The sequence below is a fragment of the Spermophilus citellus genome (assembly GCF_964194105.1).
Source record: "Spermophilus citellus genome assembly, chromosome: 6".
NCBI lineage: Eukaryota > Metazoa > Chordata > Mammalia > Rodentia > Sciuridae > Spermophilus > Spermophilus citellus.
The window spans coordinates 152,623,596-152,641,097 of record NC_138187.1 but is presented as its reverse complement, the minus strand read 5'-3'; the positions used below and the strand labels follow the sequence as shown (position 1 = coordinate 152,641,097).

The 17,502-nt window shown below is 41.6% G+C and overlaps 1 protein-coding gene across 1 annotated transcript in view; it reads left to right on the top strand.

Moving 5' to 3' along the window:
* The first annotated feature begins 290 nt into the window (after window positions 1–290).
* CACNA1E (calcium voltage-gated channel subunit alpha1 E) overlaps window positions 291–17,502 on the top strand; it is a 494,748-nt gene continuing 477,536 nt past the window's right edge. Inside the window, exon 1 of the mRNA XM_081297504.1 lies at window positions 291–305. The gene's annotated coding sequence lies outside the window, so the exon portion shown is untranslated. The remainder of the gene's footprint in view (window positions 306–17,502) is intronic.

Below are 17,502 nucleotides of genomic sequence, written 5' to 3'. Positions count from 1 at the left end.
TTTCAATAAAAACATTTAAATAGCATGTCAAAAATTGGAATCAATAACATCAGTAGTTCTTTTCCTACTGAATTTAATGTCACTGAGAAGTAGGTAGTGCCATTGTTATTGTTATCTGCATTCCCACCAACACCATTGTTTTCGATGTGAAAACATGGGTGTGTGTTAAAATGATTTATTCTGACATGAAACTCTTAAGTGGGGAAGTTGAACTCTGTATACTGATTTTCATTTTTTATTTTACAGACATACACGGCTTATCTCTGCCCAGTGACATGGGATGCCTTAGTTGGGGAGACCCAAAGGTAGGGAATGGCTTGATAATTGGAAGTGAGAATCCTCTAGAGGTCTATGTACCCATTTGTCTGGTGGCTGATGCTGCCTGTCAGTTTTAACTGAGCTCTCCACGTTTGGGTTTTCTCACAATATGGCAGCTGGGTGTCAATAGCAAGTGTCCCAAAGAAGCAAAACAGAAGTGTATGGTCACATTGAGAGAAGCAGATGAGAGATACTGTCGTGGGAGACACAATCTCCCATAGTACAAGTGTGCGCACGTGTATGTGTGGGTGTGAACAGACATGTGTACATGTATGTGTGTATTTTTATGAATTAAATTTCCATGGTAAGAGTATCATCTTTTATTAATTTATTAATGTGGATGTGTTTTAAGTTTTATTTATTTTTGTGAATATGTTTTAAGTTTTATTTATTTTTGCTTGCGAGAGATTATCTCAATTAAAAAGACCAAAGTTACCATTTGTTTCTAGTGATATGGTAGACTGGATATCTCCTAGTAGAGAATATCTCAAAATGTTGATGAGATTGGAAAGAATAAATGCATGAATTCACTGGCAGACAGGTAGAGGAAACCGCTGGAGGATAGAAAAGACAAGAAACACCACTTGGGAGAGCTCACTTCCTGCTAAATCTGGTGTGGGCTTGGGGGCATCTGCAGATCCCTGGTTGTTCAGAGCTTGAGTTTCACGTAAAATCTACACGAAACTGTCTCAGGCAAAGCCATCTTGGACAAAGTAGGGTGGATCAGATTGGAGATCTGCACGTAAGTCACCAGGACTCTCAAAGTCCAGGTTCTACCTAAAGATATAAAACCTATGCAGCAAAAGGATGACAGAGAAGTCAGTGCTGCTCTGGGTCTTGGCTTTGAGTACAGTGGAACCCCAGCCCCCGGGGCTGGAATTTACATCATCTTCCTAACCCCTAAATTATAATCCCCCAACTATGGTTTATTTTTGTACTGGGTTGTTTGTCTCTCCAGGAGCCTGTTAGAAGGAATTGCAAACCCTCTTTGAGGAAGCTCAGATCTCACAGAATTTCCATGAAATTCCAGGAACAGGTTTACACACACACACGCACGCACGCACGCACGCACGCACGCACACACTATTCCCCAAATAGTGAGGAAACAAGATTCCTGATAGTGGTCAGTCTGATCACATCATTCTACTCTTTTTTTTTTCTTTTTTTATTGTTGGTCGTTCAAAACATTACATAATTCTTGATATATCATATTTCACAGTTTGATTCAAGTGGGTTATGAACTCCCATTTTTACCCCATATACAGATTGCTGAATCACATCATTTACACTTCCATTGATTTACACATTGCCATTCTAGTGTCTGTTGTATTCTGCTGCCTTTCCTATCCACTACTATCCCCCTCCCCTCCCCTCCCCTCCCCTCTACTCTCTCTACCCCCTCTACTGTAAATCTTTTCTTCCACTTGTATTATTCTTCCCTTACCCCTCACTTCCTCTTATATGTAATTTTGTATAACCCTGAGGATCACCTTCCATTTCCATGCAATTTCCCTTCTCACTCCCTTTCCCTTGCACCTCTCATCCCTGTTTAATGTTAATCTTCTTCTCATGCTCTTCGTCCCTACTCTGTCCTTAGTTACTCCCCTTATATCAAAGAAGACATTTGGCATTTGTTTTTTAGGGATTGGCTAGCTTCACTTAGCATAATCTGCTCTAATGCCATCCATTTCCCTCCAAATTCTATGATTTTGTCATTTTTTAATGCAGTCTACTCTTGAAACCATTCCTAGAACACCTTGCTTGGGATATGAACTTCTGACAGCTGACCCAGGGCCCTCTACTCTTTCTTTCTTTCTTTTTTTTTTTTAAAGAGAGAGTGAGAGAGGAGAGAGAGAGAGAGAGAGAGAGAGAATTTTTTTAATATTTATTTTTTAGTTCTCGGCGGACACAACATCTTTGTTGGTATGTGGTGCTGAGGATCGAACCCGGGCAGCACGCATGCCAGGCGAGCGCGCTACCGCTTGAGCCACATCCCCAGCCCCCCCCCCTCTACTCTTTCTGTACCAACCTCCAACTGTCTTTTCTTTTTTTTTTTTTTTTTTTTTTTTTTTTTTTAATTTTTTTTTTTTAATATTTATTTTTTAGTTCTCGGCGGACACAACATCTTTGTTGGTATGTGGTGCTGAGGATCGAACCCGGGCCGGACGCATGCCAGGCGAGCGCGCTACCGCTTGAGCCACATCCCCAGCCCTCCAACTGTCTTTTCTAACCACGGCTGGGGTCACCTGGAAAGGGTCAGTGGGGCTGCCACTGGGCTCTCTGTGGCTGATTCCGGGCCTCCTTTGCGCAGCCCCAAGGAGCGACTGAGCGCTTCCTGAGGTGCACGGCTGTGACAGGCTTATTGGAAATGGCCAACGAGCACGGAGCTTCGAGGCCCCTTTTTCTGCAGCCGTAGTCCACGCCTTGGCAAGGTAGGCTTGAGGAAAAGGGGAGCCATAGAGGAGGAGGATTCTCCTTTTGTGAGAAGATGCCCTCCTTTTTAAAGATGTATAAGGAATAATTCTTTTTCTTTTTTTCCCCCTGCAATTCCTAGCCAACTTTGGAAGCGCTTCATTGTGCCAACACCAAATATCTCTTGTGACAGTTATCAGGTTCATAACACTTACTGAGCCCTCGCTCTTAGTGCACTTGTGAGGAGGTGCAGAGGAACACACACTCTCCCTCTGGCTTTGGTGTGTACTCAATTTCAATTTCTCAAAAGAACAATAAATTATCATTGTTGGAGTTAATGATGGCTCTGTCATAAGTATGTGAAAAGAACTATAAAACCAGGGGCAGATAAATATGATTCTATTTGCTACAAAGCAGTATTCTTTTTCAAAAACATATTTTAAATAACAAGATAGAAAATAAAAAACATAGAAAAATTACGAGCGCAGGAGAGGTTGAAGAGGGAGGGTGGCAGGGTCTTGAGGAACAGGAGGGTCGACCTCCATCTCTCAGGCTTTTCTTCCTTTCTGACTCCTCACCAGGTTGCATGTGGGACACACTCGCTCTCTCCTCCCTTGTTTCTTAAGTCTTAAAAATTGTTGAGTCCCCAGAGCTGGTCAATCCCAAAGCCTTGCTTTCTATTCCTCTAAGGGGGACAGGAGTCCTCATGACAACAGGTCACCTTGCAGCCTGAGGCCTTATGATGGTTTTGTAGAGAAGCCCCCTCCTCACAACACCCAATACAGATGCCACAGCTGTGGCAGGTGGCCTGGGGTGAGGGCTTCGAGCACTGTGGGGAGACAGGTGTGTCGGGAGGAAGCCCTGGAGGAGATGTGCTGTGAGCAATGCTCTGAAGATGTGAGGGTCTTGGCTTGGGGGACAGGGAACTCCAGAGGGAGAAAGATCAAGCAAGACAAGATGAGAAGGGAAGGAGGCAGTAGATGTCTGGTGTTGGCTACAATCGTTCAGATGTTTAAAACTTGTGTTCCTGTTGCCACAATCCCTCTTTTTTTTTTAGTTCTCATTCATGGTCAAAATTCAGTTTTTTATTACACTGTATAGAGGGGGGCCAATGGATGGAACAAGAACAAAGAAGTCCATTGGATTTGGATTTATTTCTTTTCTTCTTCTTCTCCTTCCCCTTCCCCTTCCCCTTCCCCTTCCTTTCCCCTTCCCCTTCCCCTTCCCCTTCCCCTTCTCCTTCTTCTTCTTTTTTGTATCAGGGATTGAACCAAGGATGCTCAACCACCAAGCCACATCCCCAGCCCTTTTTATATTATATTTTGAGACAGAACCTCACTAAGTTGCTGAGGCTGGCTTTGAACTTACGATCCTCCTGCCTCAGCCTCCCAAGCCATTGGGATTGTAGGCATGTGCCACTGTGCCTGACCCCCCATTGGATTTCTGATTGAATCTTCTTCCTTGCCTAGTAGAAACAATAATCTTAAACATTGATTTTTCTTAATTCTAAAAATCTTGGCTTTAAATATCAAGAGCCAAAGCCTTGAGAACTGATATTTTAGAAAGCAGGATGACATAATTTATTTTCAAAAGGAGATAAAAATGTGACCATCTGGGGGGAGGAGGAGAACCAAAGTGGATATTGCTAGAACTTGGGTGCTGCTGAGTTTATGTGAAGGGGCTCAGCATCCCTGTACCCCAGAATTAGAGGTATGATTGAACAATTTAAATTGTTAATGGGTTGAGAGGAGCTCTAGGAGCTGCAGACACTCCTGCCTCCCTTCCTGGGCAGTGGCCACAGGCCAAGTAGCCATGCCTCCAACATGGCACCTGGTGTGTAGAGTAGTGATGGAAAGTCTAGTTGGCAGTTCTGAGGACAACCTTGTGGTGTTTTACAAAGTTCTGTGCTTTCTAGGGTGGAGGTGGAAGACATCCAAAGAGTTCTCCTGTGTTATGGTGCAGTTCTGTGTTAGGGTCTGTAAACAAGTCAGGATGGCGCCTGGCATTTTGCCAGAGGGGAGTGGTTTGTGAAGTAACGCCAGCGAGCCATTAAGTGTGGAGATTCCTTATTGGTTGACTGCTGTATCTACGTTAATTAAGATAAGCTGTGTGTAATGTATATATACCCCTCTTGTCCTACAATAGCAGTTCTGGAATGTTCCCCAATGGCTCATGTATTAAAGGATTGGTTCCCATTGCAGCAGTGTTCGGAGGTGGGAGTTTTAGGAGGTGATTGGAACATGAGGGTCCCCAACCTCATCAAAGGATTAATCCATCATGGCTAAATGGACTATGGGGAGTTGGGACATAGTTGAAGGGAGTGGGTCTTGGGAGTGTGCCCTTGGGGACTATCTTATCCCTTGCCCCTTCTTCTCTCTTGCTCTCTCTGCTTCCTGGCCACTTTGAGGTGAGCAGCTTTGCTCTACCACCCTCTGCCCACCGTGATGTTCTGCCTCACTAAAGACTCATAGCAATGAAGTTAGCTGACCATGGACTGAAACTTTTGAAACCATGAGCCCAAATACATCTTTCCTCCAAGCTATTTTTCTCAGGTATTTTTGTCCCAGCAATTCAAAGCTGACTAATATACCACGACACCCACAATGTTTGTAACAATACCTGGGAATAAGCTGGGAGGCCCCATGGACCCTGGGGTTAGATTCCTCAAGGAGGATGCAGGATGTGTGTGTCCTGGGTGAGAAGTTACACCAAGGTGATGAGTGCTGAGGACCAGAGACGAGGACATATCCGTCAGTGAAGTTGACCAGGACAGATGAATCAGATTTTTTTTAAAAATTCAGAATTAAGGACAACTTCTGCTTTTCTGAAACACAGGAGTTCAGAACATGCTTAGCCTGGAGGAAAGGAGAAAGGGTGGGGGAAAGTGTACATCTCACATTAACATATTTCAGCTTAAGAGAGGCTGAGTAACCTTGAACTGGAAAGATTATGATTTCTGCTAGAAAAATAAATGAGGGCTCATGGGCTAAGTTCTGTTTTAGACAATAAGATATGCCTTTTGTTCTGTGGTTCCTGATCACACAGGTTTACTTGTCACAGATGGGGGAAAGGCACCAAGATAAAGTTGAAGAGAAGATGAATGTAGAGACCTCTCGAGAGGAAGCTCAAGGCACATAGGAGCTAATTATGATGAGAACTTGACTAATTTCCAAGACAGGAGCGAATGGAAAAAAGCATGAGGATGTTGCGTGTTGCTCAGACAAGGCTGCAATTAGACCCCAGTCAATTGAGTTTTCCAACACATTGATCTGTTTAACTGGAGGTGTGTGTCATGCACTCCAACAGCTCTTTACAGGAAATCATTATGAACCCCAGTACGAACTCACCCTTTCTAACTCTCCCAGCTCCAAGCAGGCAAAGCCCATCTATTAGCACCAGAAGAATAAGCCCCTGTCCTTAAGACATGACTGAGAAGTATTAGCCATGCTTCTCCAAGCTCTGCATGTAACCTGACAGGGGGCCAGACCTACACATCACTCCATCTGCATTTTCTGCTCCTACGGGACGGCTGATAATGGGGCCGCAGAGGTGAGATGCACTTGCTCTGATTCAGGGGCCTGACTTCTCAGAATGTCATGAAAGAACCACATAGGTAAAACGAAGGCACCAAAGCCACTCCTACTTCTGATCACCGAGCACGTAGCAGTGAGATTTAATAGAAAATTACCTGTAAGCTGGCACTCCAGTTCAAAAAAGGTTTTCACAAAAGAATGGGATGTGTGGCACCAGGGCCTGAGCCCCGAGGCCTGGAGCCTCTTCCCTTGCGCTGCAGTCTCCCTCTTCCCATGAGCCGGGTTACTTTTAGCTTTACGTCTTCCCTTCCTCCCCATTCATTTGCTTAGCCTTTCTCCCCTGGTGCCTGACCTTAATTATGATTCCCTGAGCTTCAATCGTGCATTCCAGGAAAAGGTAGGATTCCCTTCCTTTGGGACCAACTGGGGTTTCCTTTCTGGTTTTCTGTATCTTTGTAAAGTTCAGAGAACTGTCTCAGATTCGAGACTATTTTTGTATTGTGGGTTTCATTTTCTGCTGGAAATTCTTGCTCGTGGAGCAGTTTTGTTAGAAGAGTGTGAGCTACTGCTGGAGGAGATGGATTCCGAAAGATTTAGTGCATTTGCAGGGGTTGGTGAATCCATGGGCAGAAGCTAAGAGCTCAGGGTTTTAAGCATGAAGAAGTCTTGATGGGGGCAAAACTTCCTACCTCATTCTCTGATAGATGATCACAGTACTCCAAAGAATCTCAGATAAATCGAGTACAATTACAACCCCAACAAGTATATTACATATAATTCCCTCAGTCACTTTTTGAATGAATAGTCATTATCTTTTATTTTATTCGTGTGCTTTATTTCATCCATCTAGGGAGGGGGCTTTGGGTTTAGAGAGTAGCATTAATCATCCTCTTCTGTCCTTGGAATGTAATAAAATCACTCTTTGTAAAGTTATTTTCTTGTATTATTATTTTATTTTTCTTCATTTTCCTGGTCCCCTTTCCCATTGCCTTCTCCAACATCAACAGTTATATTAAACCGCTCAATCTATGACCTTGAGTAGGCACGCATCCATGAGGAATAGTGCTGTTCTATGTGTGTCATTTGATGCAATTATGAAGAATTTAAACCACTCACAGCAGAAAGCCTAATGAATCCCTGTGTAGGTTACTTGGATGCAATGATTATCGACTTGTGGCTAATTGTTTTCCTTCAATATTGTTCTCCTTTCCTTTCCTAGATTTTTTAAAAAGCAAATCTCAAATAAAATTTATAAACATTAATGTGTATATTTCTACACTCGTTCTTACTGAAAGTCCCAGGAACAATACAGTGTCTATTTCTAAAAGACAAAGACTCCCCCTTTTAAATGTCACCACGATGCTACTGTTGAACATAAAATCTGAATAGTCATCATTAATATCATTCAATCAGTGTCCACATTTTCCTGATTATACTAAAAATGTTGATCGTCCCCTCACCCCGTTTCTTTTTATTTGTTTGCACTTTGAATCAGGATGCAAATAGGATCCACACAATGCAATTGATTAATATGTTTCCTAAATCTCTGTTAGTCTGGAGTTTCCCATCCTATCTCTTTTTGCCCTTAGCAGTTGTTTCGTTTTTGAAGAAACTGGGTGATTTGCCTAGTGGAGCATCCAGGGAGTGTTTAACAAGCTCCTCTGTCTCCTCTGTAAGTTGGAAGGCGGATCTAGAGGTTTGATCAGATTCAGGTTTTATCTGGGGGAGGCCAGGCTACTACACTTCCTAGGTAGAAGTGTGCCCTCTCATCAGGGGGAGTGCAGTGTCTGGCTGTCTTCTTGGGATGGGATGAGCCTTTGATGATCACTCCTTATATTTAATTCATTAGAAGATAAATTAAAGTGGGAATATCCTCCTTCATCATTTCTGTCTTTATTAAATGAAACACCACTGAAAGAGAAATTTCCTCTCCTCAAATCTCCTTCATCATTTTGAATTAGAAAAGAAGAATAAACACTTGAATCTTTTTCTTTATTTCAAGTTTTTTTTTTTAAAATGAGTCCATTTCCAAGACTGATCAATGAAGTTTTTTTAAAGTATCATAATAAATTCATAGATAATTTACCGTGTCTCCATGGGTTGGAGTTACCTTTGTTGGAGCTCAGACTTTCCCATCTTTTGCTGGAAGGAAACTATTCAAGTTGGCTTCTAGGTCTCTCTCTCTCTCTCTCTCCTCTCTCACTCTCTCTTAAAAAAAAAAAAAAAAGCTTTGCCAACAGAATATGATGTTTAACTTTAGATTTTTCCCAACTTGATTGCTGAGGGATGGTATCTCAGGGTTCTTTAATTTGCTTTTCTCTTGTAATGAGTGAGGGCGAACATCTTTTCATGGGGTTAAGAGCCAATTTCATTTTTCCCTATGAATTCTCAGTTCACATGTTTATAATGCATTACATTTTAAAAGTGCTATTGGTCTCTTTCTTTTCTATTTTTAGAAGTCCTCTCTCTATTAAAGCTATTAAGCTTTTGTTACAAATAAATCTCCAAGAGTTTTTTTTCTATTTTGTAATTTGTCTTTTTTTCTTGTGGCATTTTTTTTTTGTCATGCAAAAGTTTAAATTTTTTTTAATGTAATAAAAATGATCAACTTTTCAAAATTGCTCCTGTTATTTTAAGTCATGGTTAGGGAGATTCTTTCCACTCCAAGTAAAGAGGAATTCATCCATGCTTTCTTTAAATATCTGTATGGTTTTAATCTTTTAATATTTAAATCTGAGATACATTTGAAATTTATTCTGGAGTATAGTTTTGATCTGATATTTCCCCAAATGGTTATATGGTTCTAACACTTGCTAACAAGTCCATATCTTTCTCTACTGGTTTGAGATACTCTCTCTGTCCTATATGAATTGTTCATATACAATGGGATTATTTACAGATTTTATTTTTTGTTAATGTGACAATACCAATAGATTTAAATTATTGAAACTTATAGTGAGTTTGGATTCTGACAAGACTAGTCCTCTTACCTGTCACATAGCTCTTATGTTTTACATATTTCCTGGTCATACTTGCTTTTTTATTTTTACAAATGAATTTTACAATCAACTCAAGATTAAAAAACAAAAATCTTCCCAGTGGCTCTGGCAGCTGAGGCAGGAGGATTGCAAGTTCAAAGCCAGTCTCAAGAACTCAGTGAGCCCCTGAGAAACTTAGTGAGACCCTATATCAAAATAAGAAATAAAAAATGGGGATGTGGGATGTGGCTCGGCAGTTAAGCACCCCTGGCACCAAATATATATATAAAAATTTTAAAAACTGATGGTAGTTTTATTAAATTGTTTACATTTAAAAAATATCTTATAAAAACTTACATCTTTAGGATGCAGAATCTTCCTATTGAGAAACATAGTATCTCATTTCATTCATACAAGTTTTTTTTTTTTTTTGAGATCACTTTATAGTTTTCATTATATGAGTTTTGGGTATTTCTTTTAGGCTTATGCCCAGACATTTTATTTTTGCTGCAGTAAAATGGAATTTTCTCTTCCTTTAAATTTCTAATTGGGTTTCTTTATATGTGATACTTTTAGTACCTGTGGCTTTACTAAGTTTTCTTCTTATTATTTGTAGTTAGAAAAATTCCTACAACAGTTCTTTCATTTATTCTCAATTTTTGCAATTATATTATATGCAAATAGAGGTTTTTCTCTCTAATTTCAATATGGACTCCTCTAGATCCTTTCTGTTGTCTAATGCAATGGTCTTAGGTCTTGCACAATGTGAAACAGAGGAAGAGATCGAGGTTATGCTGTCTCATTCTTGAATTCTGTAGACAAGCATTTGGTGTTTCCCCATTTGGTAAGAACCTGGATTTGGGATTTTTGTTGGTAGGTTCATTGCTTTGTCCATTTGTTCAACATTGAAATTAACTAATAATATCTTATTTTCTCCCTTTTTTCCTTTTACTGAAGCTGTTTTGAAGTTCTGTCTTTTACTCCTAATTAATTCAGATAAGGCCATCAGTGAGCTTATTTTACTTTTCACATATTCTTTCCCGGCTCTCTCTGTTTTAATGGTTATCCTTCATGGAAACTGTCAGAACATAGAGTTTCAATGTACCACTTATACATTCCTACATACTCTTCTTTCCAATTGTAATTTAGTCAGAGATTTATTAATAAATATACATTTAACATTTTGAAATGTCATTTTCTAATTGCTGCTTGTACAAAAAAGTACGATCAATTTTTGCATATTGATCTTATATCCTACAATCTTGCTGAACTCCTTTATTAGTTCTAGTAGGTGTTTTATAGTCTCCTGAGGACTCTCCCACATAAATAATCATGTCGATTTCATTGCAGGCATCCTCCACCTTTTAATTTATTGCAGGCATGTTTTCCTTTACCTCACTGTGCTTAGTGATAACTATATGTAGTAGTTGCTTGAAAGTACTTGTCCGAGAATTCTAGCGTCTGGGTCATCTCAAGGTTGGCATATGCTGATTATTTTTTACTTTGAGAATGGCTTGCATCTTCCTGAGCTTTCTTTTGTTGAATAATTTTGGACGGTATCCTGGATGTTGTGAATGTTATGTTGTGAAGACTCTGTATTCTGTTATGTTTCTCCAAGGAGTGTTGACGTTTTGTTTTAGCAGGCAATTAACTTGATTTAAGCTCAGAATGCCAACTGCCATGCCAATGGTGGGTGGTGGCTCAGATCTTTGATCAGTTCTTTAAGCCATAGCGATGAATTGCTATTTGTTCCACACATTCAAGGTTCATAAGTCAGCCAGAGACTTGGGCTGGGTTTAGACATGCACTTTGAGGTTCTTCTATTCTTCCTTTCCAGGGTTCTCCCTTATTTTTGGGCAACTCTGATTGTCCTGTCTTCTTTCCTTTCAATTATACCTCTGGTCAGAAAGACAGTGGATTTTCTACCAGTATTTAAGCGAGCCATACCAATATTGCTCCAATTATGGTCTCTCAGGGAGAAGCCATAATAAACAGAGAATTTACTCCATATTGGCCACTTGCTCCAAATTTTATTCCTCTTCAAAATATACTTGCCTTTGTTTAATCTTCAGGGTTCTCAGGTATTTTTTTTTTTTTTGAGAGAGAGAGAGAGAGAGAGAGAGAGAGAGAGAGAGAGAGAGAGAGAGAATTTTTTAATATTTATTTTTTAGTTTATGGTGAACACAACATCTTTATTTTATTTTTATGTGGTGCTGAGGATCGAACCCAGCGCCCCACGCATGCCAGGCGAGCGCGCTACCACTTGAGCCACATCCCCAGCCCATCAGGTAATTTCTTTGTTGTGTTTATTGCTCAAGGGTTTAGAGCAATTATTTTGTTTCATAAGAATTTGTGCTTCCATTGGCAGCAGCAGAACTTCTTTTAGCACTTTACAAGGCTATAAAGGCCAGGCTCCATGGCCCACACCTGTAATTCTAGCCACTTGGGAGGCTGAGGTAGGAGGACAGCAAGTTTAAGGCCAGCCTGAGCAACTTAGCCACACTTCGTTTCAAAATTAAAAAAAAAAAAAAATAGAGCTCTGGGGATATAGTTCAGTGGTAAAACACCTCTGGGTTCAATCCCAGTTTGGGGGGGTTATGGGGGGATGGGTAAAGCTTTGCAAGTGTCAAGTTCAAGAGGAAACTCAGCTTCTGGGACAGGCCCCAATGGGGTTACTTTTATCTGGAGAGTCCTTCAGTAGAGATTTCTGAACCTCTTCTATAGCAAAGTCTGCCTTTCCCAAATTGAGGCCTGAGTTGGGGCTTTCTGTTTAAAAGCACGTCTCTGAAGGAGCACTGCTTGCTGCTTAGGTTGCAAGCCTCCACTGCTAGCTGTGACGCTAGATGTGCACCAGGCATTGTCAAGTGCGACACCTCCTACCCACGAGTCTGCAGGCTGTGCTCAGCAAGGGCCCCAGTTGGCAGAGCAGGTGCAGGGTAGAGATGAGCAGCATCTCTTTCAGTCTTACATGTAAGAGGACGTCCTTCAGTATGATGGTAAGATGACCTCCTTATCCCCCTCAGGGGGAATCTTGTGTCTAGGAAAGCCCAGGGGAAAAGGAGCAAAGGTGGAGCTTTGTTCCTGGAATCCTACGATCCAGTGCATGGTTACTGCCTTTTGGGTAACTCTAAAATTTGGTCTCTTTCAAATTCCACTTCTCTCATAAATTAGCCTTTTATAATTGTTGCTAGTCTCATTATTTAAAAAGTTCTCCAAGAACTGAGTGTCTGTGGACTACATTACCATGTTATCCTTTAATGATTTTACATGTATATGTCCTATCTTCTCTACCAACCTATAATAGTTTTTAGCTGGATCCCATTTCTTGAGCAATTTATCAACCTAGCAGTGCCCAGCACAGGATATGCTGTCAAAGTAGGGTTGGGTAGAGCTTAAAATGAGAAACCCATTTTGACAGGTCAGAGCTCTGGGTTTGCAGCAGAAAATCATGTCTGTAAACTTATGCTTGTAAATTTCATAACAGGTGGTTTTAAAACTAGGCTGGGGACACACTAGGAAAGTCAGGGAAAGGGTATCAGTTGGGGGCTCTGAGTTTGCAGTATAGGATATTAGGAGTGAAGCTTTAAGAGAAATAAGTAAATAATGGACTTGTGTATGTGAGGATTTTAACCTGAGTAGAGGGACTTAAAGCCAAGAAGAGAATTATCAAGAAAGTAAACATGGCTATTTCAACAGTTTGCAGACTTAACCGAGTTAAATCCTAGAATATGATCCTGACACTTTAATGGAAATTAAGATTTAACATCAATGGAGTCAGGACATGGCACAGAATAAGAGTATTTTATTCTTGTCCTGTACATGAAATAACAGGCTGACTTCTTCTTCCAGAAGGCTCTGTAAGCCCAAGGAGCTTTCTCTCAGGGAGCCTGCAGATCAGCCACTGTATTTGTATTATTGTTGTTGTTCTCCTAGACATAAGTGGTTTTTGGACATCCTGTGTCCATCAATTCGCTTTCTGACCCAACGTGATGCATACTTTAAATTGTTTTGTCAGGAGTGTTGTTGGCTTTGTTTTACTCCATGGGTATTTTTCTCCTGATCTATGTGAATAATCCTCCTTGATTTCTTTCTTCTCTATAATCCAAGCCCTTATTGTCTAGGGACTCACCAGGTTATAATGTTTTGCCTTTGCTCTGCACTTATTTCCACTCACTCCAATTACACAGGAGAAAGCCAAGGTTTTCAAGGCCAGACAGTAATTTGATAGCAAAGTTGATTGGAATCCGAGTCTTCACCAACAGTTTTGTGTGTTTCTAGAAGGCTCTACCCACACTATTATAAATACATGATAATGGCAACAACAACAATGATAAAAGTAAAAAAACAACATGGTCCTTCTGTATAATGCTTTACACACTATTTCTCAAACTATTAAAAAAAAACCTTTTATCAAGATGGACTTATTTGATAAGAGAAGCTGTCCCTTAAGATGGGTTAAAAAAAAACCATGCCAATATTTGATCCTTAGAATTGAGCTCTATTTAAAAATTTGTTTAAATCATCAAATAAAAATAGTTTATATTTATAGTACACAACATGATTTCCTAAAATGTTATACATTGTGGGATGGCTAAATTGTGAGCTCTATTTTTACACAGGAATATTTATTGGAATTTTCCGTGGTCTGGATAAAATGTGCCAACGCTGAGCTCCTTCCTTTGTTATGATTCTGTGCTCACAGAGCAGGCTTGTGAGGACTAATTTGGTCTTGCAGATACAATGATAGCAAGGAGGTAAGCTCGCTGGAGAATGTGAGCCCATTATTACTTCAGGCCCAGAAAGGATAAAGTCCCAGTGCAAATTAATAAACTGGCAGCCCAGTTTTACAGTCCCTGGAAATTTTGGTTTATGTGACTTATCTCTGAGACTGCTTGATTTGGGAGGCACTGACAGAACTAAGTTTTCCAAACTGCCCAACCACCCTCAGATACACATTAAAAATCCTCATATTCACAAGTCCATTATTTACTTATTTCTCCATGGCAAAAGCTCCAGCAAACCACATCTTTCCACAGAGCTGCTGGGTCCTTGGCTCTGTTGGGCACATCCCACTCAATGTCATGTTAAGATACTGTCTCAGGCTAGATTTGATAACAAAGTCAGGTTCTAACATCAGGCTGAGAATAGGTGAAAGAGGCCAGACAGCTGTGAGACAAAGGATTTCCTGGCATTTAACTCATTTTAGGGTGGATTCCAATTACCAAAAAATTAAAAAAAAAAAATTCCTCAAGTCGATGAGATTTTTATCCTGTTTACCAATCTCCAGAAATATCACCTACATTTAGGACAAACGGTCCACAAAAGTGGACCTGTTCATGCACCATCAACCATCAAAGCTTTGTCAGAAACCACCCCAAAATGCAGAGGCTTAAAACAACACTCATTTATTCCCAAGGAGCAGCAGGTGAGCTGGGGCAGCTGTGCTTCAGGCTGCAGTGGTTGGGTAGCTGTTTCCCATGCCCTCCTGCTCCTCCGGGGACTGTGCATCTGCCAGGGCATGTTCTTTTTGCAGTGGTGGCAGAAGGGCAAGAGGGACAGGCCTATTGTGTAAGCCCAGCTTCTGCCTGGGTCCTGTCTGGGGTGTCCCATTGGTCAATGCAAGTCATGAGGCTGAGCCCAATTTCCCAGGCCCCTGAAAGAGTTCTCTGCCTGCTTGTGGGAGGAGCTACCAAGTTACACAGCAGAGTGTGGGTAGAGAGGGATGAAGGACTGGGGACATTAAGGCATTCAATCCCCAAGCCTAACTGGCTATTGCAAATACTTGGAAACAGGTTTATCAATTATAATCCCTTTTTATGCAGATGAGGTCCTTTGCAGAATAACGTGGTAACAGTTTGGCAGTTTCTCAAAAAGTTAAGCATAGAATGACCATGTGACCCAGAATTGAAAGTAAGGAGTTGGTTACTTGCACACCAATGCTCATAACAGCATTATTCACAATAGCCCAAAGGTGGAAACAACCCAAATGTCCCTTGAGAGATGAAATAAGCCAAATGTGGTACACACATACAATGGAATATTATTTACTCTTGAAAGGAGGGCTATTCTGAAACATGTTATAACATGGATGAAACCATGTTAAGTGAAATAAATTAGATGCAAAGCATGCCTATGGGATGACGGATACTCTGTGAATCCGCTTACATGAGGTCCCCTAGAGACAGAAAGTAGCACAGAGGCCCACTAGGGCTGGGGGCCCCGTGGGGTGGGTGCAGAGCTGCAGTTGGGGATGAGAAAATCTCTTTGAAAATGGAGAGTGGTGATGCTCTGACAATGGAAATGCAGATCACACCACTGAACTGTCTACTTACAAGTGGTTAAAGGGGACAAGTTCATGTTAGTCATGTTGGACTATAATCAAGAGGTGAGAGATTGATACAGTTTCTCACCCTGGGCATCAGAGATACCCGGGCACGGCAGTGCGGGGATGGTGTGCAGGCCTGCTGTTGGCCCCGGTGTGAAGGCCCCTGGGTCTCAAGGGTGGGGAGAGACAGAGGTCTGGAATATTTGGATTAAATAGCCTCATGAAATGGTACTTGCAGAATCAAATTCATTTGGCCAGGCTAGAAGCTTGCTCACTTTGTAGAAACAGACTCAATTTTATATATAAAAAGTCATGAGAAAAGAAGGATTTAGAAGCCAGGGAGGTAAGATCAGGAGAGTTTCAGGAGTGATAAGAGTGTGCTCTCCTTTCACCTTTTATTAAATAAATAACAGATGCCTGGGTCAGGATGGCCGCTGGACACAGCCAGCCAAAGCCAGCCAAGTGAGGCCAGAGTCAAAGTCAGTGCTTAACAAGTGCTGTGGGCCTGTCTGGGCGAAATGCAGCATTTTAGTGAGAAACCTAACCTACGTTTTCTGTTATGAAGATTAGGCTAGTAATATTTTGGGGGTGGGGGAGGAAAAACTAGCAGGGACTTCAAGAACCACCAGCTTCTAGTGGACAAGGAGGTAGGTTCACTGAAATATTTGTGTTTTCTTTTCTTTTTTTCCCAAATGTGCTTTTTGAAAACGTGATAGTGACTCTGCTCTCTCAGCGTGGTGAGAGGGGCAAGGAGACACTTGTCATCAGCACTAATGAAGAAGGACATTTCTTTGGTACCGTGATCCCAAGCCTTTATTGTTTCCCCTCTCTGTCCTGTCCCCCACCTCCAGGGACTTGGAAAGACACAGGTTCTACATTGCCATCTTTCCATCCAGCAGCACTGTCAGTGAGTCTAGCAGGAAGGATAGGGTTGTCACAGGCTGGGGGAGTGGTGCTTTGTCTGATTAATTGTGTCTGCTTGGGGCCCAGCTCTAGGACAGAGCATCCTCTGGATTCAGGATAAGAATATTTTAATTTTTTTGGATGACTCTGCTGCTGGCTGTTTGATGATTCTGGGCCTTGGCAGTGGGCACTGCTGGGGTCTCTGAGTGGACAGGTCACTGTTTTCTGCATTCCCTGGTGATGTGGAACTAAATATTGCTTCCTTAGCCTTGGGTAATTCCTTGGACAAATATAGCCCTATGGAAGTCTGCAAATGACTAAAGTCCCAGGAACTACAGGTCTGGGTGTCCACCATGGTTCCTGGGGGTAATGGAGGAGGAAGAGGTTTGCAGAGAAATGGAAGTACTGCACAGCTCAGCCAGCAGCAGCTGACTCAAAGGTCCAACTAATTGGCTGCTTATGGCTTCAGGTAATGGGAGGTGAAGGACTCTTTTTTTTTTTGTCTTTTGGGTACTGGGGATTGAACTCAAGGGGCACTCAACCACTGAGCCACATCCCCAGGCCTATTTTGTATTTTATTTAGAGACAGGGTCTCACTGAGTTGCTTAGTCCTTGCCATTGCTAAGGCTGGCTTTGAACTCCATCGTCCTATCTCAGCCTCCCAAGCCACTGGGATTACAGGCATGTGCCACTGTGCCCAGTGTGAAGGACTTTTGATGCATTGTCATCGGAGCGCAGAGACTCAGACAAAGTCTCCCGGGAGCACTGCCTTGGGGTGCTCTTTCCAGCACCCTCTAGCCACCATCCCTTCCAAACCAATGGAAGCAGATTCCTAATTTTTCTATTCAGATTTCATTAGATTACCTCCTGCATTCACCCTCAGCCTTATTCTAAACACCTCTCAGTGACAGAATGAGGAGTGATTCAGATCTGTTGTCCTTGGAGTGAAGAGGCTGGGGGGCGGGTGGTTGCTTTCAAAGATCTGCTGGGGACAATGCGGTACCAGGGATGGGAAATTGAAAGCTGAAAGGCT